This window comes from Spermophilus citellus (genome assembly GCF_964194105.1).
Source record: "Spermophilus citellus genome assembly, chromosome: 15".
Lineage (NCBI taxonomy): Eukaryota > Metazoa > Chordata > Mammalia > Rodentia > Sciuridae > Spermophilus > Spermophilus citellus.
Window position 1 is genome coordinate 56,432,324 of NC_138195.1, and position 27,230 is coordinate 56,459,553.

The 27,230-nt window shown below is 36.3% G+C and overlaps 1 pseudogene across 1 annotated transcript; it reads left to right on the forward strand.

Moving 5' to 3' along the window:
* The first annotated feature begins 11,006 nt into the window (after window positions 1-11,006).
* LOC308634641 (aldo-keto reductase family 1 member B10-like) lies at window positions 11,007-11,996 on the forward strand (annotated as a pseudogene). The gene has a single exon. The product of its transcript is annotated as an aldo-keto reductase family 1 member B10-like (transcript).
* The last annotated feature ends 15,234 nt before the right edge of the window (window positions 11,997-27,230 follow it).

Genomic DNA, 27,230 nt, shown 5'->3' on the forward strand with positions numbered 1-27,230 from the left:
TATTCAATATTTATATATTTTCCCTATATTTCCTTAGTACCATGTTACCTTCTCAAAGAAATAAATTATATTTCCATATCGTTTGCTGTGATATCATTTGTCATAAAACAATGAAGAATGTGTGGAACACAAAGAATATTTGTTATTTGTTTTTTTTTTTTTAAAGAGAGAGAGAGAGAGAGAGAGAGATTTTTTTTAATATTTATTTTTTAGTTTTTGGCAGACACAACATCTTTGTTTGTATATGGTGCTGAGGATCGAACCAGGGCCGCACGCATGCCAGGCGAGCGTGCTACCGCTTGAGCCACATCCCCAGCCCAGAATATTTGTTATTTGAAAGACTATGATACATTCATGTGATTTAATAATAAATATCATTTTAAAAGATGAAGGTAATATGCACATAATACTGTTATACTTTCAGTATCATGTTTAAAAAGCAGTGGTGAAGGAGAACATCCTAAAGCCTTCCACCTGATGTTGGCAGACAAGAATCAGTTTCTCAACATTAAATATGGTATTACTTATAAATTTTTCATCAGAATTGCTTAACAAGTGGAGGAAGTTCCCCTCTGTTCCTAGTTTACTGATAGTTTTTATCACAAATCGATTTTGGATTTTGTAAATGCTTTTTCTGCACCTATTTATGTGAGTTGAATTTTTCTTTATTATCCCATTAATAAAATACATAACATTTACTGATTTTCTAACATTGAATCAGCCCTGCATAGTAGGAAAAAAATCTTATTAGTTTAGATGTTGAAAGGCCCCAAAGGTTCATATAGTAAGGCTTGGTCTTCAGGGTGGCATTAAAAAGAAGTGTTGTGAACCATTCAAAGGTGTAAAATAGTGGTACATCATGAGTTTATTGGAATACTATCCTCGAAAATGTCATAAACCTTGTCAGAGTAGAATTCCCAACTACTCACCCCACAGGATTATCAGGTACCTGAGCAGGACCACCGGCATCAGCACCCTCGAAGAACTTTCAACCACCCACCTGAGCTGAAATCCCGGACACCATTCCCACATAGAACATCCAGCTGCTACCCATGTGCAGGATCTCTGGCTGCCACTCCCATGTGGACTCCCATCTACCAATGTGGGGATCCCCCTGTTGCATCCATCCTGGGACTCCGCAGCAATTGAGATATTCCCCTACGCATGGTAGCTTGCCTGTTCCAGGGCACATCACACAGGCTCTGAAGCAACAGCCACAAAACTGCACGCCACAGAGCTCACCTCTAAATACACTGCCCAACACCACCGTCCAGCTCCCATCATCCGGCCCGACACCCCATTCCTAAAATCAGCCGCCTTCATCTTGGGTCACCTTCTTCACCATCTTTAGTTGGGGCAACTGCCAGTTTTGAACTCAGGCTGATCAAGTACCCATAATTTGTAACTCTCTTCTCTACCCAGCAGCTGCTAACCTGGAACAATGACTTTCCAATAAAAAAACCTCTCTTTGACAGGTGTGCAGCCACCAAAGGGCAATACACAAGACCTCTGAAGATAAAAGACCCTTATTAGGAAGTAGAAAGGGATAGGGTGAGTGAGAGACACTTTAGGGACTAACATAGAGACAGGAACTGTGAGGTCTATAGGCGAGATAAGGAGATAAGACCAGGCACCCATGTCACTGGAGCAGGCCCCAAAGGAGATTCTTCCAGTCTCTCTTCCATGACCAATGGGTGCCACACCCCACCTCCAGGTGCTCTTCACCCAAGACCATCCTTTCACCCTGGTAACATTCACCATCCAGAGTGGGGAGATACCAGCTAACAATAGACAGCCACACCTATTGAATGAGAAGGGAAGAAGAAAAGATACAGATCTCCATCCAAAACAATTCTTGTTTCTTCCTTTGAGATATTTTTTCCTTCTTCTCCCTCTCTATTCTCCTGCCCTCACATACCCAACCTATGTGAAACTAAGTACTTTTCTTGAATTAGGATACTGAGGACTTGGATGTCTGAATAGTATATTATAGTTGTATTGTAAAATTCTTTATTTTCCTCCCATTTTTACTATTTTAATTTTTTTTTAATTTGTTATAATATATATGTGTGTTTGTTTTATGTACTCTATTCTCTTCCATCTTACTTGTCTACCCAAAATTACTTCTTCTCCTGCTACTAAACTTCTTTTTTAGATTCCTCTTCACACTTCCTAAGATATAATGACTCTGTATCTTCACCTCCTACCTCCTTAGCATATCATGCCACACCTCACCCCCCGTTCTTTGTCTACCATTACAAACTGTAAACTATTTTGCAAACATACTGATTATATTGTAGACAATAATTGGATTCAACATTTCTGTACATTGTGACCAAACTGTAAACATCTTAATAGCAACTATTTGACTTAAGGTTCTATATTGTTTACATTGGGATTTGTTAACATTTTTCTTCCTTTCAAAGGAGGGGTATTGAAACCCTACAGGGGCACTATAAGCCTATAGGGTAAAAATAGTAATGCCTTGGATCCACAGTGCTAGAAAAGAAGACATAAAATCAACATGAAAAGACAAGGGAAGAAAATACCCCCAAACAAATCAAGATACTATATTATTAGAATCCATGGCCAGCACAGCAGAAGAAATGACAAAGAAGGAATTCAGAATGTATGTAATTAAAATGTTCCATGAATTAAAGGATGATATAAGAGAGTAAATACAGGTAACAAAAAATTATTTCGATAAAGACCTACATAAGCAAATACAGGAAGCAAAACATTACTTCAATAGGGAAATTAGAAGATCTAAAACAAACAAACAAACAGAAATCCTTGAAATGAAAGAAAGAATAAACAAAATTTAAAGTTCAATTGAAAGCATCATCAACAGAGAACCTCAGACAATGAAGACAAAATATGTAATCTTGAAAAGAATGAAGACCACACAGTGAATATGGTAAGAAGCCATGAACAAAACATTCAAGAAATATGGGATAGTATAAAAAGGCCAAATTTAAGAGTTACTGGGATAGAGGAAAGCATAGAGTTCCAAACCAAAGGAATGAAAAATCCATTCAACGAAATAATATCAGAAAAATTTCCAAACATGAAGAATGAACTGGAAGGGTTACGGGATGCCAAATGTACAAAATCACACCAGATCCGCACGAAATTACAATGAAAATGCCTAGCATACAGAATAATGACAGAATTTTAAAAGCCATGAGAGAAAGGAATCAGATTACATTTAGGGGGAAACCAATTTGATTATGTGCAGATTTTTCAACCCAGATCATGAAAGCTAAGAGATCCTGGAACAACATATATCAAGCTCTGAAAGAAAAATGGATGCCAACCAAGAATCTTATATACAGCAAAATTAAGCTATAGATTTGATGATGAAATAAAAAAACTTCCATTATAAACAAAAGTTAAAAGAATTTACAGTTAGAAAACCTACATTACAGAACATCTTCAGCAAAATATTCCATGAAGAGGAAATGAAAAACAACCATGAAAATCAGTGGAGGGAAGTATTATACTAAAGGAAAAACTAATCAATGGAGAAACCAAGTCAAGTTAAATACCAAAAATAAACAAAAGTGGCTGGTATACAAATTATGTCTCAATAATAACCCTGAATGTTAATAGCCTAAACTCACCAATCAAAAGACATAGGCTATGACCGGGGGCGGGGTGGGGGGAGACATCGGCTAGAAGACTGGATCAAAAGGAAAAAAAAAAAAACAACAATATGCTGCCACCCAAGGATTCATCTCATAGGAAAAGATATACATAGACTGAAGGTGAAAGGTTGGGAAAAAGAATACCACTCACATGGACTGTGGAAGCAAGCAGGGATTTCCATCCTCATATCAAATAAAGTAGACCTCAAACCAAAGTAAACCAAAAGGGATAAAGAAGGACACTTCATACTACTCAAATGAACCATACACCAACAAGGCATAATAATTATAAATATATATGCCCCAAAGAATATAGTATCTATGTTCATCAAACAAACTCTTATCAAGTTTAAGAGTCAAATAGACCACTACATAATAATTTAGGGTGACATTAACACACCTCTTTTACCACTGGATATATCTTCCAAACAAAAGCTGAACAAAGAAACTATAAAACTCAATAACAGAATCAATAACTTGGACTTCACTGACATATATAGAATATTTCATCCTTTGATGAGTAAAATACACCTTTTTCTCAGCAGTACATGGATCCTCCTCTAAAATAGATCATATATTATGCCACTAAGCAAATCTTAGTAAATACAAAAAAGTAGAGATACTACCCTGCATTCTATCAGACCATAATGGAATTAAATTAGAAATCAATGATAAAATAAAAAATAAAAGCTACTCCAACATATGGAGACTAAATAATATGTTACTAAATGAACAATGGGTTGCAAAATACATCAAGGAGGAGATTAAAAAATCTTAGAGGTAAATGAGAACACTGATACAACATATCAAAATCCCTGGGATACTATGAAGACAGTACTAAGAGGAAAGTTCATTGCATGGAGTTCATTCTTTAAAAGAAGAAAAAGTCAACAAATAAAGATCCTAACGTTACATGTCAAAGCCCTAGAAAAAGAACAAATCAACAGCAAAAGCAGTAAAAGACAAGAAATAATTAAAATCAGAGTCAAATCAGTGCAATTGAACCAATAAAAAAATTGAAAAAATTGACAAAACAAAAATTTGGTTCTTTGAAAAAAATAAATAAAATTGACAAACCCTTAGCCATGCTAACAAAGGAGAGAGAAAACTCAAATTACTCACATATGTGATGAAAAAGGAAATGTCACAACAGACAATACAGATATATAGAAGATAATTAGAAGTTATTTTGAAAGCTTGTACTCCAATAAAATAGAAAATATTGAAGTTATTGACAAATTTCTAGATTCAAATGATTTGCCCAAATTGAATCAGGATGATATATATAATTTAAACAGATCAGTTTCAAGTGACAAAACAGAAGACGCCATCAGAAGCCTACCAACCAAGAAAAGCCCAGGACGGAATGAGTTCAGAGCTGAGTTCTACAAGACCTTTTAAGAAGAATTAATACCAATACTCTTCAATTTATTTCAGGAAATAGAAAAAGAGGCAACACTTCCAAACTCATTCTATAAGGCTAATTTCACCCTGATTCCAAAACCAGGCAAAGATACAAGAAAGAAAGAAAACACCAGACCAATATCTAAGGGTTTGTCATTTTTTTTTGCATCTAATTAATATAGATGCAAAAATTCTCAATAAAATTCTGGCAAATTGAATACAAAAACATCAAAAAGATAGTGCACCATGATTAAGTGGGGTTTATCCCAGTGATACAAAGTTGGTTCAACGTACAGAAATCAATAAATGTAACTCATCACATCATGATTTAAAGATAAGAATCATATGATCATCTCAATAGATGCAGAGAAAGCATTCAACAAAATACATCACCGCTTCATGTTCAAAACACTAGATAAACTAGGAAAAACAGGAGCATATCTCAACAACATAAAAGCTATCTATGCTAAGCCCCAGGTCAACATCATTCTAAATGGAGAAAAATTGAAAGCATTCCCTCTAAAAACTGGAATAAGACAGGGATGCTCTCTTTTACCACTTCTCTTTAACATAGTTCTTGAAACACTGGCCAGAGCAATTAGACAGATGAAAGAAATTAAAGGGATACAGATAGGAAAAGAAGAACTCAAATTAGCACTATTTGCTAATGATATGATTCTATACCTAGAAGACCCAAAGAGTTCCACCAGAAAATTTGTAGAACTAGTTAATGAATTCAGCAAAGTAGCAGGATATAAAATCAACACCCATAAATCAAAGGTATTTCTGTATAATCCGTGATAAATCCTCTTAAAGAGAAATGAGGAAAACTACCCCAGTTTCAATAGCCTCAAGAAAATAAAATACTTGGAAATCAACTTAATAAAAAAGATGAAAGACATCTACAATGAAAACTACAGAATGCTAAATAAAGAAATTAAAGAAGACCTTAGAAGATGGAAAGATCTTCCTTGTTCTTGGATAGGCAGAATTAGTATTGTGAAAATGACCATACTACCAAAAACACTGTACATATTTAATACAATATCAATCAAAATCCCAATGACATTTTTCATAGACATAGGAAAAGCAGCCATGAAGTTCATCTGAAAAATAAGAGACCTAGAATAGCTAAAGCAATCCTTAGCAAGAAGAGTGCAGCAAGTGGCATCACTATACCAAATCTTGAACTATACTTGGGCTATAGTAACAAAAATGGCATGATATTGGCACCAAAATAGACCTGTAGATCAATGGTACAGAATAGAGGACACAGAGACAAGCCCACATAATTACAGTTCTCTTATATTAGACAAAAGTGCTAAAAACATACATCAGAGAAAAGATAGCTTCTTCAACAAATGGTGCTGAGGAAACTGGAAATCCATATGCAAAAAAAAATGAAATTAAACTTCCATTTCTCACCATGCACAAAACTCAATTCAAAGTGGATCAAAAAGGACCTAGGAATTAAATGAGAGACACTGGGCCTATTAGAATAAAAAGTAGACTCCAATCTCCATCATGCCAGATTAGGTCCCAACTTCCTTAGTAAGACTCCTATAGGATAAAATTAAAATCAAAAATCAATAAATGGATGGATTCTACCTCAAAAAGCTACTTCTCAGCAAAAGAAACAATCAGTGAGGTGAATAGAGAGCCTACATTTTGGTAGCAAATTTTTATCACATGCACACCTGATAGAGCATTAATCTCTAAAATATATAAAGAACTCAAAAATCTTAACACCAAAAAAATAGCCCAATTCATAAATGGGATAAGGAGTCAAACAGACACTTCTCAGAAGAAGAAATATAATTGATAAACAGATATATGAAAAAATGTTCAACATCTCTAGCAATTAGAGGTGGGAATCAAAACTACTCTAAGATTTCATCTCACTCCAGTCAGAATGGCAGCTTTTATGAAGACAAATAACAATAAGTGTTGGCATGGATGTGGGGAAAAAGACACACTCATAATTGCTGGTGGGACTGTAAATTGGTACAGCCAATATGGAAAGCAGTATGGAGATTTCTTGGAAAACCGGGAATGGAACCACCTTTTAACCCAGCTAACCCATTCCTTGGTCTATACTACAGAAACACAGCCACAACAATGTTTATAGCAGCACAATTCACAATAGCTAAACTGTGAAACCAAACTAGATACCCTTCAGTAATTGAATGGATAAAGAAAATGTAGTATATATACAAAATGGAATATTATTAAGCCATAAAAGAGAATAACATCTTGCCATTTACAGGTAAAAGAATGGAGTTAGAGAATGTAATGCTAAGTGAAGTTAGCCAATCCAATAAACTAAGTGCCGAATGTTTTCTCTGATATAAGGAGGCTAATTCATAATGGGGTTGGGGGCAGAACATGAGAGGATTAGACAACCTCTAGTAGGGAAAAGGGGTTCGAGGGGAAGGGAAGGGCATGGGGTGGAAAAGTCAGTGGAATGAGATGGATATCTTTACCCTAAGTATATATATGAAGAAACAAATGGTGTGAGTATACTTTGTGTATAACCAGATATATGAAAAATTGTGTTCTATATATGTAATATGAAATGTAATCATTCTGCTGTCATATATATCAAATTAGAATAAAAAATAAACTAATTTAAAAAAATGTAGACCTTAATCTTTCTCTCTTCCTCCATCTATGCTTTCCAGCTTGAGATGAGAGCACTTGCTCTGATACACATTTCTGCCATGTATACACCAAGAGTCCTCTCCAGAGGCCCAAGCCAATGGGGGCAGCCAGTCTTGGACTTGAACCTTCAGAATTGTGTGACAAAATAAATTTTTATTCACTTCATAAGTAATTCATATTTTTGTATTTTGTTATAGTGACATAACACTGAATAATACAGTCATGGTTGTGATTTTTTTAAAGAGAGGGAGAGAGAAAGAACTTTAATATTTATTTATTTATTTATTTTTTAGTTATCGGCGGACACAACATCTTTGTCTGTATGTGGTGCTGAGGATCGAACCCGGGCCGCACGCATGCCAGGCGAGTGCGATACCGCTTGAGCCACATCCCCAGCCCCATGGTTGTGATTTTTAGAGTTTATTGAGTTTTATTTTCTAATATTTGTTGAGAATTTTTGCATTTATGTCCATGAGAGATATCAGTTTGAAGTTTCCTTCTAAAGTCTTTTTCTGATTTTGGTATTAGAGTAATACTAACCACATAGAAGAGATGTGTACCCCCTCCCCTTTTCTATCTTCTGGTAGAGATTATAGAGAATTGATATAATTCCTTTCTTGATGTCCTTGCTTATAAAATGTGATTATTTTTTGTATTAATACGTTTTGATACCTCTTAAAATTTTGTGTATTTACTGTACATTATTTATGTGTGTATGAGTGTGTGTGTGTGTGTGTGTGTGTGTGTGTGTGTGTGTGATTATACTGAGATTACCATAAAACATCTTATGGTTATAATGTTTACTTGAAACTGATAATGACTAAATTTCAAGCACATAAAAAAACTTTATATCTTAATTCTCTTACATATAAAGTTATCAATGTCATAGTTTACACACTTTATACTTTGTGTATTCATTAGCAAACTATTATAGATATGGCTATTTTTAATACTTTTGTGTGTACACTTTTATTAGAGTTAGAATGATTTATTCACTACCATTTGTATTCTGAATTTTAGCATATTCCTAATTTTCAGTGACTTTTATACTTTTACATGTTTTTGTGATGTTAATTAGCAACCTTAATTTCAATTTAAAGAAATCTTTTTAACTTATTGCTGTTGTTGTGTTATTTTTCAGGCATGTCTAGTGGCAGTGAATATCTTGAGTTTTTGTTTGGAAAAGTCTTTATATCTCCCTTGATCTTTCAAGGGCAGCCTTACCAGAATGTTCTCAGTTGTCTTTTTTTTTTCTTTTTTCTTTCACTTTTAATATATGATCCCACTCTTCCTCTGGCCTCAAATATTCTGCTAAGAAATGTGCTAATTGGCCCATGATTTTTATCTTGTATGTAATAAGTTGTTGTTGTTTGTTTTTTGTTTTTGCTCTTGCTTTTAAAATTCTGTCATTGGTTTTGAGTTTTGAGTTGCGAATTTGATTCTGTGTCTCAGTGAAGATCTCTTTATATTTAACCATTTCATGTTCTTTGGGCTTCATGTATCCAGAAGCTCATTTCTCTTTACATATTTCTATTATTCTTTCTTTGTAAATAAGCTTTTTATCCCTTATTTCTCTCTTTCTTCTAGGATATCTGTAATATACATATTGGGTCATTGGATGGTATCTCATAAGTAATGAGGGCTTTCTTCATTCTATCTCACTCTTTTTTTGCTTATATTTTTATGACTAAGTAATTTCAAATGACCTACCTTTGAGCCCACTGATTTTTCTAATTGATTAGGTCTGCTATTGAAGATCTCTGTAGAATCTTTTAGTTTAGTCATTGTGTTCTTTAGCTCCATAGTTTTGCTTGGTTCTTCCTTTGCTTGGTTTCTCTTTGTTGAGCTTCTCATTTTGTTCTTGTATTGGTTTCCTGAAATTTCATGTCTATCTTTGTTGTCTTGTAGCTTACTGTGCTTTTTTTTTTCCACTGTGCTTCTTGAAGATGATTATCTTTAGTTTTTTGTCAAGCAGTTCATAGCTTCAGTTACTTTATTCTGTTCCTTTAGTGGTGTAATGTTTGCCTAATTATGTATATCACTTGTGGTCACGAATTGATGTCCACATTTGAGGAACTAGGCATCTCTTCCAGTATTTACAGACTAGATTTGGAAGGGGAAGCCCTTCACCAATCAGCCCATTTATAGATTCTGGGTAAGTTGGCTATTGTAGTGAAGAAAAAAGAGATGTTTTGCTGACACCTTGATCTTGAACTTCTAGAACAGTATGCCAATACATTTCTGTTGTTCAAGCCATGTCATCTGTGGTATTTTGTTATGGTAGTCATGTGTCTTGCAAGGTGCATCAACCCTCCCCACCATTAAATTTGACAAGAAAGTATTATTGGACCAATGGAAAGTTATTGGATGGGATGCCATATTTTGGCATAGGTTTTATGATACATCTTTCCTTCCTGGCAGTGTTTAACTATTTCTTTCTCACACAAATATTGTACTCAAGTAGGAACAGTTACCAAAATCTAAAATGAACAAGGAATTCATGTAAACTATTGTGAGTCACCAAGACTTGAGGTGGTTTACATATTGTAGGAGGGCTAAATAACATATTTACACCATACTAGTCACACTGACCTTCTGACTATCCTTTAAACCTGCTGGTATTTACTGTTCATGGTACTCTGGAAATACTCTATCTTGACTTATGCAGTTTTTATTTCTCATTATTCAGATTTTTTAAACAACTTCTTCTTCCTCATAGGCTGTCTTTTTACATTGTTTTAGTGAAAATTAATGCTTCCTGAAATTTTATAATGTATGTATTTACTAACTCTACTAACATTCTTCTTTTCCTTCAGACTTTGTAACTCCATGAGAATAAGTGTAATGGTGAAGAACACTAGGTTAAGAACATTAGGTCAAGTGCCTTGATTATAATTCTGGTACCAACTCTGGTAACATTATGTATGTGATTTAACTTTTCCTCATTTGTAAATTTTGAATGAAAATAGAATATAACTCACTGATCCATTGTTAAGACTGAATTAACACGTGTAAAGCACTTAGCATTGTTCCTAGAACATAGCAAACACCTGATGAAATTTGATATCATTAATAATATATGCCATTGCATTCAGATCTGACAGCATCCCATGGGATCATGTAGGTATTTAATAATTATTTGATAAGTGGATGGAAGGATGGATGAATGAAGTCTGCCATGAAGATTTAGGAAATGCTTTTGACTGAGACTAACACCATAGTTGAGAGATGAGGGCTGCCAAAGAAAGTGTAGTTCATTAAAAATGTTTAGATTAATTCTAGTAACTGGGGACGCCAGACATCTATTTGCTCTCTCAAAGCCATTTCTGCACCAACCATGGTGACCTTCGTGGAGCTCAGCACCAAAGCCAAGATGCCCATTTTGGGTCTGGGCACCTGGAAGTCTCCCCCAAACAAAGTCAAAGAAGCCGTGAAGGTGGCCATTGATGCAGGCTATCGCCACATAGACTGTGCCTACGTCTATCAGAATGAGAATGAGGTGGGAGAAGCCATCCAAGAGAAGATCCAAGAGAAGGTGGTGAAGTGGGAGGACCTCTTTATTGTGAGAAAGTTGTGGTACACCTTCTTTGAGAGGAAGCTTGTGAAGGAAGCCTGTTGGAAGACCCTCAAGGATCTGAAACTGGACTATCTGGATGTCTATATTCATTGGCCCCAGGGATTTCAGGCTGGAAAGGACTTATTCCCCAAAGATGATAAAGGCAACAACCTCATCAGTAAAGAAACATTCTTGGATGCCTGGGAGGTCATGGAGGAGCTGGTGGATGAGGGGTTGGTGAAAGCTCTTGGTGTTTCCAACTTCAACCACTTCCAGGACTCAAATATAAACCAGTGACTAACCACGTCGAGTGCCACCCATACCTCACCCAGGAGAAACTGATCCAATATTGCCATTCTAAGGTCATCACTGTCACAGCCTACAGCCCCCTGGGCTCTCCAGATAGACCTTGGGCTAAACCAGAAGACCCTTCACTATCGGAGGACCCTAAGATCAAGGAGATTGCTACAAGGCACAAAAAATCCCCAGCCCAGGTTCTGATCCGGTTCCATATCCAGAGGAATGTGGTGGTGATCCCCAAGTCTGTGACCCCAGAACGTATTCTCAAGAACTTTCAGATCTTTGACTTCAAATTGAGTGATGAGGAGATGGCGACCTTACTCAGCTTCAACAGAAACTGGAGGATCTGTGTCCTGGTTGACCAGGCTAATTTGCCGGACTACCCCTACAATGCCGATTACTGAAGCTGAATCTCCTGATGAGACACCTGGTGGATTCTTTCTCTTCATGAAGTGGAATTTGCTCTTCCTGAGGCCCATTTAAACTAAATTTATATGAAATTATATTGTGCTTGATCTTGTCAGAATCTAGGCAAAATTAGAAAAAAAAGTTTATTAGTGCATTATAATTGTACATAATGGTCCATGCACGCAACATTAGTTGCTCAATCTCCTTCCCAGAACTTTCTTTCCTTCTCCTCCTCCCTCCCCCTAAGCAAGGTTTTATTTAGATCCATATGTTGAACCAAGGAAAGACTTATCACAGGGAAGTATGACTCAGATGAGCAAATGACTATTTCTTCCACTTATTTGATCTGAACAAATGTTTGTTAAACAACAGGGTCTCTGCTACCATTGAGGATGTAAAAATAAAAATCATAAAAAAATAATGAAAGTAAAAAAAAATTCTAGTAACTGGTAAAGATCATAATGATATTTATAATAGCAACAGATATTAATGGCATCTTTCATTACCTACCCAGGCATTTGTTACCTTACATTACTACACAATGGTATAAAAGCTGTCATTATTATTTTAGGGGAGAAGTAAATGTGGCTTACCCAGTTTTGAATTAACATTCTTTGAACATATCATGTGCTTTTATAAGCATATACTGTCATGTGCTTATAAAATGATTACTTTTTTCTAATGTTCTTCTAGTCCAGTTTCCTAAGATAATGCAAGTTGTTGACCTTAGTCTTATAAACAGCATCATCAATTCATTTGAATTACTTCTCTTTTTTAATCCCAGAGCAGGTGAACTTAAGAGACCCTCCCCAGTTGCTTGTTAAGATCCTGCTTGATGATCACAGAAGAATGTGGCAGTGAACTGCTGTCCTCTCACATTGGTATGGCCAGGACTCTTTCAGCTACCTGCTCTCTGGTCAGCTCCCATGCTAATACTGATGAGATGTGCATTCTGTGTGGGTCACTCTGCTTGGCTCAGGGTCCTAGGAGAAACAACAGACAAATGAAATACAACTTTGATTCTTGAGGAGAAAAGCAGTAAACATCATTGCTGAAGGGAAAGTAGTTGGAAAAGTCTCTTTCCTCTACTTTCTCTTCTAATCATCACAATAATCTTTGCTGTACAGATAAATGGAGGCCCAAAGATTTAAGGAATTTGGCCAAAGTCACAGGGCTGAGGAAGCCACATGGCTAGGATTAAAACACGACACAGCCCCACTTGCTCTTTACTGTTTCTCTGCTAAAAGGTGTAATGATCTCCCTTGTTTTTTTCTTTCTTAATCGTTGAAACAAAATCTAAACAAAAAGCTGGCTAGAAATTTACACTGTTGGTAGCCTAATGACAAATGAACCACATGACCATTTTCCAAGGGGTATATATTGCTATATACAACATGGATGTAGCAATTATAGAAGTAACTGTCACCACTGTCCTCTGAATTGCATAGTTCTCAATACTCTTGAGTTTGTGTTATTCTCACTAAATGTTGCAGTTTGGCAGACTAGGTGTGACCTAGAGGATTTCTCTAATTGCTATGTTCCATGTGGTTCTTACTAGATGTGCACAGCATGCATTCTAAGTGTTTGGTCACATCCCCTTACAGAACATTAGGTTCTTCAGCATCTCTCTCCTTGCTGTTCTCAATGTGAAGTTGGTAAGCAACACAGCATAGACTCAGGGCCATAAATCATGGCCAACTTTTGGGAATTAATTCCTCTCCAAAGGTGGACAAATGGCAGGCTCCCCTCTGCTTTGCAGAAAGGCCACGTGAGAGTCATATTGCTTGAGCATTATAAATCAGTACCAGGCATGAGGCAGTATTCTGATAGCAGGACAATTATTGTCCTGGAAATAAGAAATGCAAATTTCTCTTCCCTCATTGCAAAGGCAACCAACGGACTTATACTTTGATGTTGATCAATGGCTTTAATCTATACCCACCCACAGTTTATAAAATCCATGTAACACCTGTCAGCCTTCTTCCTTTAAGCTCAGAACTAAAACAGTTTCTGATTTCTCTAGGAGTCATGTGAGTCATTTGGACCACCTTGATATGGTGGCTATTAAAATTGTAAGTTTGGGAGAACAATTTTAATTTTAGCCATTTTCCCTGTATACTGAATCCTGGAGGCTTCAACACTTGGGAGCTGGGTGTCTTTGACAAGTAAGTTAACCTCTCTGAGTCAATTTTTCATACAACAAATGCAGACAAAAATACCTAAAGTAGACCATGGCTTTATTTCTATAAGCTGGAAGGAATTCTTATCATGTTTACCATATTGTATATAGAATTACTTGGCCAGTATAGTTAGGTAAGAAGTGATAAAAATGTGAACAACTGAGGTACAGGATTAATAGGAGTGGATCTTTTATCAAGAGATTGTGCATATAATTTTTCATTTTTGTAATTGATGAGCAGATCAGATTGAAGATACAAAGGATGATAATCACTAGATGAAAAGAAGATTGGCATGAACCACATCCTTACTGTGTTTTTTACTGCCCAGGACCATCACCTCACATAAATTGCCTCTCTTATCCTCCATTTACCTCAATTCAAAATAAAGTCTCTGATTTTGTTTACAATGACATAATTGTAAGCAAGTTACAGGAAGAAATATCTATGAGTTATGTGAAATTTATGTAAGATCCAATTTTAATTCAGGAACTTTCATTTGCTGAGAGAAGGTACAATGTTGAAGAAGTCTGAGATCCTGCCAATATAGAGCATAGATGCATCCAACACTTAAGTTTAATTGAAGAGCTAGAGACCGTAAAATATTCTTACTGTGCCAGGAGATGAGAAGAACCCAGATCTAGCTCTTTGAATGGAAGTAAAACTGCAATATTTAGCTTACAAATTTATCTTGCCTGATAAAGCCACAGTTGATGAAGTAATGTGGTTACTATAGTGATAGAAAAACTATGAATTATGTACTTCCAGAGATGCCCTATTCTCTATCCATGGACATCATGAAGTTAATATAATTTCTGAGAACAAGAATAGTTAATCTTCCTGATATTAGTCTAGAAACTTAAGCAAGCATGACAGCAAGGTAGATCTTTGTGATATTTAAAATTCAGTTGCATCTTATTGCAAGAAAGCTTATGTAGTTAGGAAAAGCCTCCATAGCTATATAGACCTGACATATTTCATCTCTATTAGATGACCAATAAACCTACTGATTACAAAGAAAATTAAGAAAGCACATTTTTCTCTGTGTGAAATAGGAAGGTCATCAATGAACACTCTCCACCACTAACTGGCTACTCCTAGGGAATGATCAGAGCAAGAAATTACACACACACACACACACACACACACACACACACACACACGGATTGGAAATAGTTACTAAATATGTACTTTCCTTGAATCTTTGATAATATTGAGAAAATAATGTGATTGTCATGAGCAGAATGTTTGTGGTCCTTATAAAATTACATGTTGAAGTTTTAACTCCCAATAAGATAATATTTGGAGATAAGATTTTAAAGACATTATTAGGGTCAGATCAAGTCAAGGTGTTGGGTCCTTCATGATGATATTAGTGCACTTTTAAAGAAAGGTAGCTGAGATCTTTCTCCTATGGATAAAGAGAAAAGAAGGTCATGTGAGCAGTGAGATGGCAACCACCTTCAAGCCAAGACAGGAGGCCTCAGAATGAAATCTTCTTGCCAGAACTTTATCTTTATTTTCAACCCTCCAGAACTGTGAGAGGTAAATATCTGTTTTTAAGCCACCAGACTGTGATATCTTCTTATGGCAGTTTGAGTGCCACGACTGTTAACATCTAAAATCTTCTTTCTAGCTTCTTGCCTTGAAAAATAAAAACCTACCTTTTACTTGACAGAGGCATGGAGTGTCTGATGGAGATTGCATTGGATCTTAAAATATTCCAATAGTTAAAAGACAAGTATAGCTGGGCACAGTGGTGCATGCCTGTCATCCCAGAAGCTAGGGAAGCTGAGTCAGGAAGATCATGAGTTCAAAGCCAGCCTCAGCAAAAACTGAGGCACTAAGCAACTCAGTGAGACCCTATCTCTAAATAAAATACAAAATAGGGTTGGGAGTGTGGCTCAGTGGTCATGTAAGTACCCTTGAGTTCAATCTCCAGTATCCCGCCTCCCCCCCCCAAAAAAAAACATGTGTATCACTCCAAAGTTTGGATTCACAAAATAAGTAGATGGTTATCACTGGCAGGAGGATTGGAAGATGGGATATGGTAAGAGCTGAGAAAAACTCTGATTGGGTACACCTAGTCACATAGTTGATACACATGGAGTCTCACACTCTTCTAATCCCTTAGCAGCAGCATCTGTGACTTGGCCTAGAAATCTCAACCATGCTTCTCAGAAGTTGCTTATATGAACAACATATATGAAGGGAGCACTGGAGAAAAGACTGGGAAAGTGGTGTCAAAATAAATTCAGGCTCTCAAGTTTAAAATTCCATTCCCATCTGTAAAACTGGCCTTTTTCTGCTCCCAGTGGCTTTAATCTACCATATACCATCAGAAAGTTCTTATGGTGGTAGGCAGGATAATAATGTATCAAAGGTGCCTACTACTTTCTAACCCCTGTGACGTTTGAATTTGCCTGGCAAGGGAGAATTAAGGCTGCATAAGGAATTGAAGTTGCAGATCAGCTGCCCCTAATATCATCCTGGATTACTTAGTAGGTCATATGTAACCACAAAGGTCTTTTAAATACAGAGAAAGTAGGCAGAATTAGTTATGCTATATGGCAAACACTCACTTGGTGTTGCTTTGGAGATGGAAGAAATCATGAACCAAGGAATGTGAAAGGGGTCTAGAAGCAAAAAAAAGAAAGGAAGATGGATTCTCTTCTGGAAAACAACTGTTGACATCTTGATTTTTTAACCCTGTGTTATCCATTTTGGACTGTTGACTTTCAACAATTCTAAGGTGAAATATTTGTATTGTACTAAGCCACTAATTATATGGTATTATGAAATGAATATACTTATACTTAGTCATTAACTCATTCATATTAGGTACCATTTAAGTTCATTAATTTGTTTAGTGTTATAGTAGAAACAGAAAAAATAGGAGATACTGTCCTGGCCCACAGGAATTTAAGATCCACTTTGAAAAGATAATAACAATAACAAACTAACATTTATTGGACACTTACTCTGGTAAATGTTATACTATAGACCAAATGATTATGTCCCTCCAAAATTCATATGTTGAAATTCTAACCCCTGATGTGATGGTATTAGGAATTTGGGTCAACCATTTATATAAAAGATCATAAAGAGCTCCCTCTTCTCTTCCACCATATGAAACTATAGCAAGAAGATGGCCATCTATTGAACTAGAAAATGATCCCTCAGTCAACACAGGCTTTTCTAGCACCTTGGTCTTGATTTTCTAAGCCTCAAGATCTACAAGGATTTCTATGGTTTATAAGCTATCCAGTTTGTGGTATTTTGTTATAGCTGCCCAAGATTACTAAAACAATATTGTACATTAACTCAACTTCATCTTCCATCAACCTCTATAAGATAGGCTGAGTGAGGGTAATAATTGAATAAGTTAACAAAATAGAGGAATTGGCATGAGCTTTTAGGTCCATGTGATTCCACCTGAATTCACTTCTCTGTTTCTCCCTTTTTATCATAAGGAAGTAGATCGGAGTGTTTGCAGGTTTCAGAGAGAGGAGGCATCATTTTAAAAGGAAAGATCAGTAACAATTTCTAGAAGTAGGATGATTTAGATCCAAATTCAGGCTTAAGAGGAATATTATATATTAATCATGGTATAACAGCAAGGTGACTATGCAATGTTAGTCTTACATTTTCAGAATTTAATGCTTTGTGATTGTGTGACTAAGGTTCTTATTTTCTTGCTAGCTTCTTACCAAGGACTGCTCTCGGTGCCTAGATGCTACCGATCCTCAGGTCCTTGTAAGTGGCTGCCTCTTCATACAACATGAGAGCTGCTTTTTCTCCGAAGCCAGCAGGTGAATTTCTCTCAGATTCTTCACCTTTTTTTAAAGGGCCCACTAGATTAGACCAGGCCCACTCAAGATGATCAACTGACATTTTATGAATTAAAGTCCACTGATGAGTAACCAAATCATGGGAGTGATAACCCATCATATTTACTGGTCTGCCCACACTCAAGAAGACAAGATAATCCAAGACATGCACCCAAGAAGTGAGGACAGGAAAGCCCATCTTAGAATTCCTCCTACCACATGTTTATTTGGAAATATGAAGAAATAACAGTAAAATTAGGATTCAATTCTTCAGTAGCATCCATGTTTAACATAAAGTCTTGATTACTACCTTGAGGCTTTTTATTTTAAATTTTGTCTTTGTAAGAAATTAAAAGACAATCTGAAGCCAGCAGGGGCTGACTTACTATGTTAAGTACAAGGGCACAAGGGCATCTTAATGAGGCTTTAGCATCTGAGTATGAGAATGGATACAGTATTTTCCCATTCCTCCCATAGTTGTCATTAATGGTTGGTAGGAGCAATAATATGCTTACTTCCTCCTACATACAAGAAATAAAATAAGGTCTTAATTAGCTAATAAAGAGAAAACACAGCGTTGAAATCAAATTCTTGGGTAATGCTAGATGTGGGGACTTTCTTAGAATATCTTCTCAGATATTTCTTTGTGGTTATTAACTAATTCCATTAAAAATGACAAGATTAAATTTCATTTGGTAATCTTGATATTTTTAATATTAATGCTTGGATTATATATATAAAACTTTGTTGTAAAATTCTATGGTTTTGGCAAAGGCATGTTTCTGTGTATATACCTTTGCAATATTATACAGATTATTTTTACTGCCCTAAAAATCCTATGATCCATTTTCTCAACCCTTATCCCATACCCCGGGCTATTTGCTGTCTCTATAATTTACTTTATCCAGAATATCAAGCATATTGAATTATATGGTATGTAGTACTTTCAGACTGGCTTCTTTCGTTTACAATATGCATTTAAAATTCATCTATGTGTGATATTTGAAAACATGTATTTTATTACTGGCTATTATATTATTGTATGCCCCAGTTTATCTATTTACCTATTGAAGGATATTTTGATGGTTGTTTCCAGTGTTTAGGGATATGAAAAAAATTGCTATTTTAAAAATTACCTTGAAGATATTTTTGTAACCATAAATGTTCAAATCAGTAAGCTGAATGCCTAGAAGGATGATATTGAATCATATTGCAAGACTATGTTTATCTTCATAAAAGACAGGCAAACTGCCTTCCAAAGAAACTGTACCACTTTTGCATTTCGCATCAGCATGTCAGTTTTTGGGATTTGAGCCATTCTAATAGATATATAATTGTCACCTTTGCAATTGAAAGTCATCTTCTCTTGAGTATAGGATTCCAGTTTTTTTTTTCTTGCAGCACTTTAAATATGATTTTTCCATAGTCTTTTTGCTCACAGTGTTTTCTGATAGTAAATCTTCAGTAGTCATTAAATTTGTCCCTCTGTATATCAGGTATCTTTTTTCCTCTGGTGTATTTAACATTTTTCTCATAATTACTTATTTTAAGCATATTAGTTATGATATTCCTGAATATGTTTTAGTACATATTTCTTGTGCTTGAGATTCCTTGACTTTATTGAAACTTTGGTTATAATGTTTGTGTGTGTATGTGTGTGTGTGTGTGTGTGTGTGTGCATGTTTATGTGTGATGTTGTTGTTTTGTTTTGCTGAGAATTAAACTGAGGGACTGAGGGACACTTTAGCACTAAGCTATTTCCCTAACTTTTTTTTTTTTTTAATTTTGAGACAGTGTCTCTAAGTTTCTGAGGCTGGCCTCAATCTTGTTATCCTCCTGCCTTAGCCTCACAAGTCCCTGGGGTTACACATGTGCATTACCGTGCCCAGCTGGTTATAGTGTTTTTATCAAACTTTCAACACTCAAAATTCAAATGTTCAAAAAGTGGAACTTTTGTTAATGTATTAATACAGAATCCATCAGACTTACTCCAAATTAAAAGGCTTACTTGATCCTTCATAACAGAAATATTGATGGTCTCAACTAATGATCATGGTAAATCACTAGGTATTTAGAAGTATGATAGTGACAAATAGGTCCTTCAATCTATGAGGCAAGAGAGTGGCCTAACTTGGAGAAGCCTCCTAGTGCAAGAGTATTTTCTTCCATTTCCCCAACAGAGCTCTAGTCTAGCTCTGTCTTATGGTGTGTCATTTCAGACATGCTGTGTAAACTTGGGTTGGCCACAAAGTCACTACACAGATCAGGAGAATATCATTCATCCTGTAGAACATTAGGAAATGATTGTTCTTGTTACTGGATACTTTTTGGAGCTGAAATCATTTTACAAATTGAATTTTTGTAGATAGAGGAATAAGGATAAAAGTATTAAGAGGTACAACTTCAGCAAATAGGATCAACTTAGTGGCTGGTTTCTAGTTAGGATCCAAAAAAAAAAAAATCAAGGAATCATAATATATGCAATCAGGATAAAAATGGGGAAGATTAGCATATTGTAAAGGTTACACGGAGAATTTGGTGTCAGAAGAACCTGATTGCTACTCTGGTTCTGTCCTTTACTGACTGCACTAGAGTTAAGGAGCTTCCGTGAAATATTAGTGACTTGCTAATGGAGTTGGCAACGTCTAATTGCAATCATAATGAAATGATGCAGGTTTAAAATGTTCTCAGCAAACTGCGTGACATCACTAAGGCCTTAAGAATTGGTAGTTATTCTTGATTGGACAATGAGAGAAAAGCTCTGATTGAAGGGACATTAATGGTTAGTAGGAGCATAACCTTTGCCAGTAAGTTTTATGAACACACTACCGGAATGGATTCATAGATTTTTTTTCTTTTTTTTTTTAATTTTTATTGTTGGTTGTTCAAAACATTACATAGTTCTTGATATAAAATATTTCACACTTTGATTCAAGTGGGTTATGAACTCCCATTATTAACCCGTATACAGATTGCAGAATCACATCAGTTACACTTCCATTGATTTACATATTGCCATACTAGTGTCTGTTGTATTATTCTGCCTTTCCTATCTTCTACTATCCCCCTCCCCTCCCCTCCCCTCCCCTCTTCTCTCTCTACCCCCTCTACTGTAATTCATTTCTCCCCCTTGTATTATTTTTCCCTTACCCCTCACTTCCTCTTGTATGTAATTTTGTATAACCCTGAGGGTCTCCTTCCATTTCCATGCAAGTTCCCTTTCTCCCTTTCCCTCCCACCTCTCATCCCTGTTTAATGTTAATCTTCTTCTCATGCTCTTCGTCCCTACTCTGTTCTTAGTTACTCTCATTGTATCAAAGAAGACATTTGGCATTTGTTTTTAGGGATTGGCTAGCTTCACTTAGCATAATCTGCTCTAATGCCATCCATTTCCCTCCAAATTCTATGATTTTGTCATTTTTTAATGCAGAGTAATACTCCATTGTGTATAAATGCCACATTTTTTTTTTATCCATTCGTCTATTGAAGGGCATCTAGGTTGGTTCCACAGTCTAGCTATTGTGAATTGTGCTACTATGAACATCGATGTAGCAGTTTCCCTGTAGCATGCTCTTTTTAGGTCTTTAGGGAATAGACCGAGAAGGGGAATAGCTGGGTCAAATGGTGGTTCCATTCCCAGCTTTCCAAGAAATCTCCATACTGCTTTCCAAATTGGCTGCACCAATTTGCAGTCCCACCAACAATGAACAAGTGTACACTTTTCCCCACATCCTCGCCAGCACTTGTTGTTGTTTGACTTCATAATGGCTGCCAATCTTACTGGAGTGAGATGGTATCTTAGGGTGGTTTTGATTTGCATTTCTCTGACTGCTAGAGATGGTGAGCATTTTTTCATGTACTTGTTGATTGATTGTATGTCCTCCTCTGAGAAGTGTCTGTTCAGGTCCTTGGCCCATTTGTTGATTGGGTTATTTGTTATCTTATTGTCTAATTTTTTGAGTTCTTTGTATACTAAGGATATTAGGGCTCTATCTGAAGTGTGAGGAGTAAAGATTTGTTCCCAGAATGTAGGCTCCCTATTTACCTCTCTTATTGTTTCTTTTGCTGAGAAAAAACTTTTTAGTTTGAGTAAGTCCCATTTGTTGATTCTAGTTATTAACTCTTGTGCTATGGGTGTCCTATTAAGGAATTTGGAGCCAGACCCCACAGTATGTGGATCGTAGCCAACTTTTTCTTCTATCAGACGCAGAGTCTCTGATTTGATATCAAGCTCCTTGATCCATTTTGAGTTAACTTTTGTGCATGGCGAGAGAAAGGGATTCAGTTTCATTTTGTTGCATATGGATTTCCATTTTTCCCAGCACCATTTGTCGAAGATGCTATCCTTCCTCCATTGCATGCTTTTAGCCCCTTTATCAAATATAAGATAGTTGTAGTTTTGTGGATTGGTTACTGTGTCCTCTATTCTGTACCATTGGTCCACCCGCCTGTTCTGGTACCAGTACCATGCTGTTTTTGTTACTATTGCTCTGTAGTATAGTTTGAAGTCTGGTATCGCTATACCACCTGATTCACACTTCCTGCTTAGCATTGTTTTTGCTATTCTGGGTCTTTTGTTTTTCCATATGAATTTCATGATTGCTTTCTCTATTTCTACAAGAAATGCTGTTGGGATTTTGATTGGCATTGCATTAAACCTATAGAGAACTTTTGGTAATATCACCATTTTGATGATGTTAGTTCTGCCTATCCATGAACAGGGTATATTTTTCCATCTTCTAAGATCTTCTTTTATTTCTCTCTTTAGGGATCTGTAGTTTTAATTGTATAAGTCTTTCACCTCTTTTGTTAGGTTGATTCCCAAGTATTTTATTTTTTTTGAGGATATTGTGAATGGAGTGGTTGTCCTCATTTCCATTTCAGAGGATTTGTCGCTGATATACAGGAAAGGCATTCCTGTATATCAGCGATAGATTTTTTTTTTTTCTATCTTAGACTTCATGGAATCTAGAAATCAGAGCACAGAATGGAGTAAACACCTGAAAGGAAAGATAATGCCCCAAAAGTCAGAAGAAGTCTGTGGATGTAAATTTGCCCAAAGAAATTAAGAATGAGTGCTAGAGAAAATACAGAAGGGTCCAGGAACTAAAACTAAGGAAGTAAAGAATATTAATGAACAGAAAGGGAGCAGAAGTTTAGGAAAATTGGCAGCACTTGTGATTGTGGGAAATTTTCCATATCTATAAATTTGGTTGACACTACATTACTCATGGAAATGATAGCAAGATTTTATAATATACCCATCCACATGAATATGCACCACAGTGACAGAGAGCAGACCTCAGTCAAGGTCAACTGACGGTGTTGGTAGGTCATGGATGCTCTCTGCATGGTTCATATTCAGACCATACCTGATACTAAAAGCAGAGTTTGAGATGAGACTCAATTCTTTGCTTCTGTTGGTGGGTGAAGTCTGTATAAACTGCACGCATCTTTAGCCCAGGAAAGACCAGTTTAATGTTAGCAGCTCATCACAGCAGGGTATGCCTACTGGCATCAGCTCCAAGGGTCACAGCTGGCAAAGCCTGATTCTTCTCCACTACTAGTGAGTGGCTTATTGAGATTCTCAGTGTTGCATCTTTTAATGCGGGTCATGCCCTCCAGTGTTGCAGCAGACTCCAAAAGCTCACCACTTACTTTTGTCCAGGTTTTTTTCTCCCAAATTCAAAGAATAAAATTCACAAGACAAAGGAAGACCAGAGAGGAAAAAAGTAGGATTTATAGAAGCATGAAGAACAGAAACAGTACTTGCACAGGGGCAGGAGTGGACCTTGTAGAGGATGATGTCTGAGTGTGCTAGTCTATGAGCTTATATAGCAGTTGGGTAAATGCTATTGGTCCACATTTATGCTAATAAGGGTTTGAAAAAATACAAACGCTATTAGTTAGCCCTGAAATCCCATTTAGGTCTGTCTCACTTCTGTTTACCATCATTCACTGGGAAGCAGGAAGTTGGAGTCGTTGGATCTTGGATGCTCAGGGGTCGGGGCTGCAGTGCTGTGTAGTTGGTGGGTGTCTTCACCTGGGTGGACTGAGCCACCACCAGTACAACAGTTTGGCATGCTCTGCCTCACCTTGGTCCAGGCTTGCCTGCCTCAGTCCCACACCATCATGGAAGGCTATGTCACAGCAGCCTGTGTTTGTCACCCAAGCTCTAGCCCACCTTGTCCCCATTCTGCAGCTCCAAGTTATGGGCTTGCCTTCAATACTAGCCTTAAGTCAAAAGAAATTCCAAAAGAGATCATGTGGAGTTCAGGACACAAAAGCAAAACTGGAATGGAAAAAAAATTAAAGTATGGAGAAAAAAAGAACAAAATACAAAAACATTATGTTAGTGTTCATGATCCATGATGGCCAGGGCACTGACAGGCTGTTCTGTTGTTTGTTTGTTTTTTCCTAAACTTTTTGGAAATGAACATGCATTTTAATATGTTTCCTTTGCTATGCGGAGTTTTGCTTCACATTTTGCCTTTAGGAGAGGGCTTTGTGACCATAAAACTTCTAGCAGGCAAATTGAGATTTATAATTATAACTCTGCTTTTCTGGGTGAAGAGACAGGTTCAGTAACATCTAGAGATCAGTTCATAATCCTTCAGACCATTAAAGGCTGACTGAGATTTCAACCTAGCCACTTTCCCTATCACAAGCTCCCCCTCCATTCTACCATATTGCTATATAAGCAGCTTGATAGATATTTAAACAACATTGCCTTGTGAAAGTGGGAATGCCCATAAAGCTTAACAGCAGGGCAGATGTGTGCTGGAGGCTGAGCCAGATCGGTTTATGCCAAACTGCTGTCTCAGTGTTGATGCTGACATGTAGTCTGCTCACCTGCCCCAGGCAGTAGGAGCAATACAGAGGACCCTCCGTATGGCACAAAAATTCCCAAAGCTCTAGTAGGCACAGCCATGTGACTCTACTGCTCTTGCTTTGATACCCAAGCCAGGTGCAGTTGAGGCAAGGGTGAACTTGAGGGCTGAACAGTGTTCACCTGGTCCCAGCTCCAGGCAGTGCCTCCATGGAAAGTATTTTCTTCAGTTAAGCAAACAGAGTAATTACAGAAATTATGTGTTTGATATTTTATTAATGAATGAGCTGGCATGAGGTATCAGGAGTATCCATGAATGTATGCATATTTATGCCATGAAAGCATTTTGAGTTTACTGCAGAGGCACAGCTGGTATCTGCAGCTTAAAACAAGTAAAATTGAATTATTTTCTTTTATAATTATATAAAGCTAAAGCTCAAATCAGTAAGATATCCTATAAATCATCTCATCTATTACTTTTATAAATGAAATAACTGATGTCTCAGGGGTACAAATGAGATTTGATGGTGTTTACAAAGCTAATGAGTACAGAGTACTAAATGTGTACCAAGATTCCTGGACTTGGGCTTCTCCACTATAGTTCCTGGGGAAAGTCACATATATGTGAGATCCAAATTATTTCTTCCCCTTTTTTTCTCCTTTCCTTTTTGTTTCTCTTTTATTATTTTTGTATATTATTCAATTCATTATTTATTTTTTTTTCTTGTTCTTTTTTACTTTGTGTATCTTTTCCCTTTCTCCCCTATCAGAAAGCGTAAGAATCTTCTTCATGCTTCTGTTTATTTGTTTCTGTTTCCAACGCTTCTAATATAGAAAATTAGAGAAGTATCTTGTCTAAATTGACACAGCTTTTCAGAGACATGCTGGAGCTGTAATCCAGCTTCCTTCATTTTCATTCTCCTATGTAGGTGTATCTATTGTATTTTCTTTCAGTGTAGTTAAGACCTGACTAATATTATTGGTAACATACAATGTTATTGGTAACATACAATGATTTTCTTTTCCAATACCTACATGAACTCATAAAAGTTTTCATTTTCACTTCTTTTAACTTCTAAAGTTTTAAAAGAGGAACTGACAAAAATCCCAATGGTGAGACCTAACAAGCACTAGTTTCGAATTTTGTAAGTCAGGGTTTTTGTTGAGATGTCTCATAAAATAAATACTATTCTAATTGGGAAAGCATGAAAGTATATTTTCAACAACTACTGTCACATTAATGAACAGATACCACATCATTAGTGCATCCTTCTTAATTTACATATACTTTGAAAATCTCTTTTATTTAGTCTCCTTTATGTCTTTATTTCAAGTGTTAACAATCACTACCTTAATTATCTTAGATTAATCAAAATTGCTTTAAGGAAGACTGATCAGTTAAAAGTTGGTCTGATGTAATAGGTCATGTAGTTTTAACTGAGTCCTATTCTATATATCTAAAATAGACTTTCCTGGCCTCATCTCCTTCACCATCACCCCCATGGGACTCCAAATATGCTTAGACCAGCTGGGAGGGTAAGTTAATATATCTTCTGTCTATATCACTATTCCTCCAAATTAGTATTGGCTTGAGCCCCTTTCTTGTATAGTTCTGATTGCCTAATGAAATGACCTTTTCTATGTTATACGGATGTCTTCAGACATGTGCCAATCCTTATAAATATAATAATTTTAAAATTTCTGTTTTTCTACCAATTATCAGACTATTTATAACTTCCTTTTCCTTTGGAATTATACTATAGTTTTTATTCACAAAGGCTGGGCTCTCTGAACATTTCAAGTAAACACATATTTTTGTTGTCATGCTCAACATTGTTTTGTGTGTTCATAATTTTTATTTGTTCTTTTTAGTTACACATAACATTAGGATTCATTTTGACATAATTATAAATTCATGGAATATGATTTGCTCTAATTCAGTCCCCAGTACTTCTTCTTTTCTCCCTCCCCCATTTCCTCCCCTCTACTCCACTAATCTTTCTGTTATTTACTTATAGCTTTGTTTAAAATCTTGTATATCCTACAAATATACATGATGGTGAGATTTACTGTGGCATATTCATTTAAACATAGGAAAGATAGGTCAGATTCAATTCATTGCTTTTCCCTAATTCCATCCCTTCTCCCTCTTCTTAATCACCTTTATCTACTTCACTGACCATTCTTTTATTTTGATGAAATCTCCTCCTTTTTTCCCTCTCTCTCTAGTTTTTCCCCTTATTTTGGGTCTGTTCATAATTTTTAAGTACAAAGACCATGAGTAAACGTCCATGAAATACATAGAACTTATGCTTTCCGGGTCAATTCTAGCATAAATTTATGGTACTTAAAACCAACATCCTCTTTTAGGAAAAAAGTTCAGGTGACTTGTTCCTTATAACCAAAAGATTAAACCAC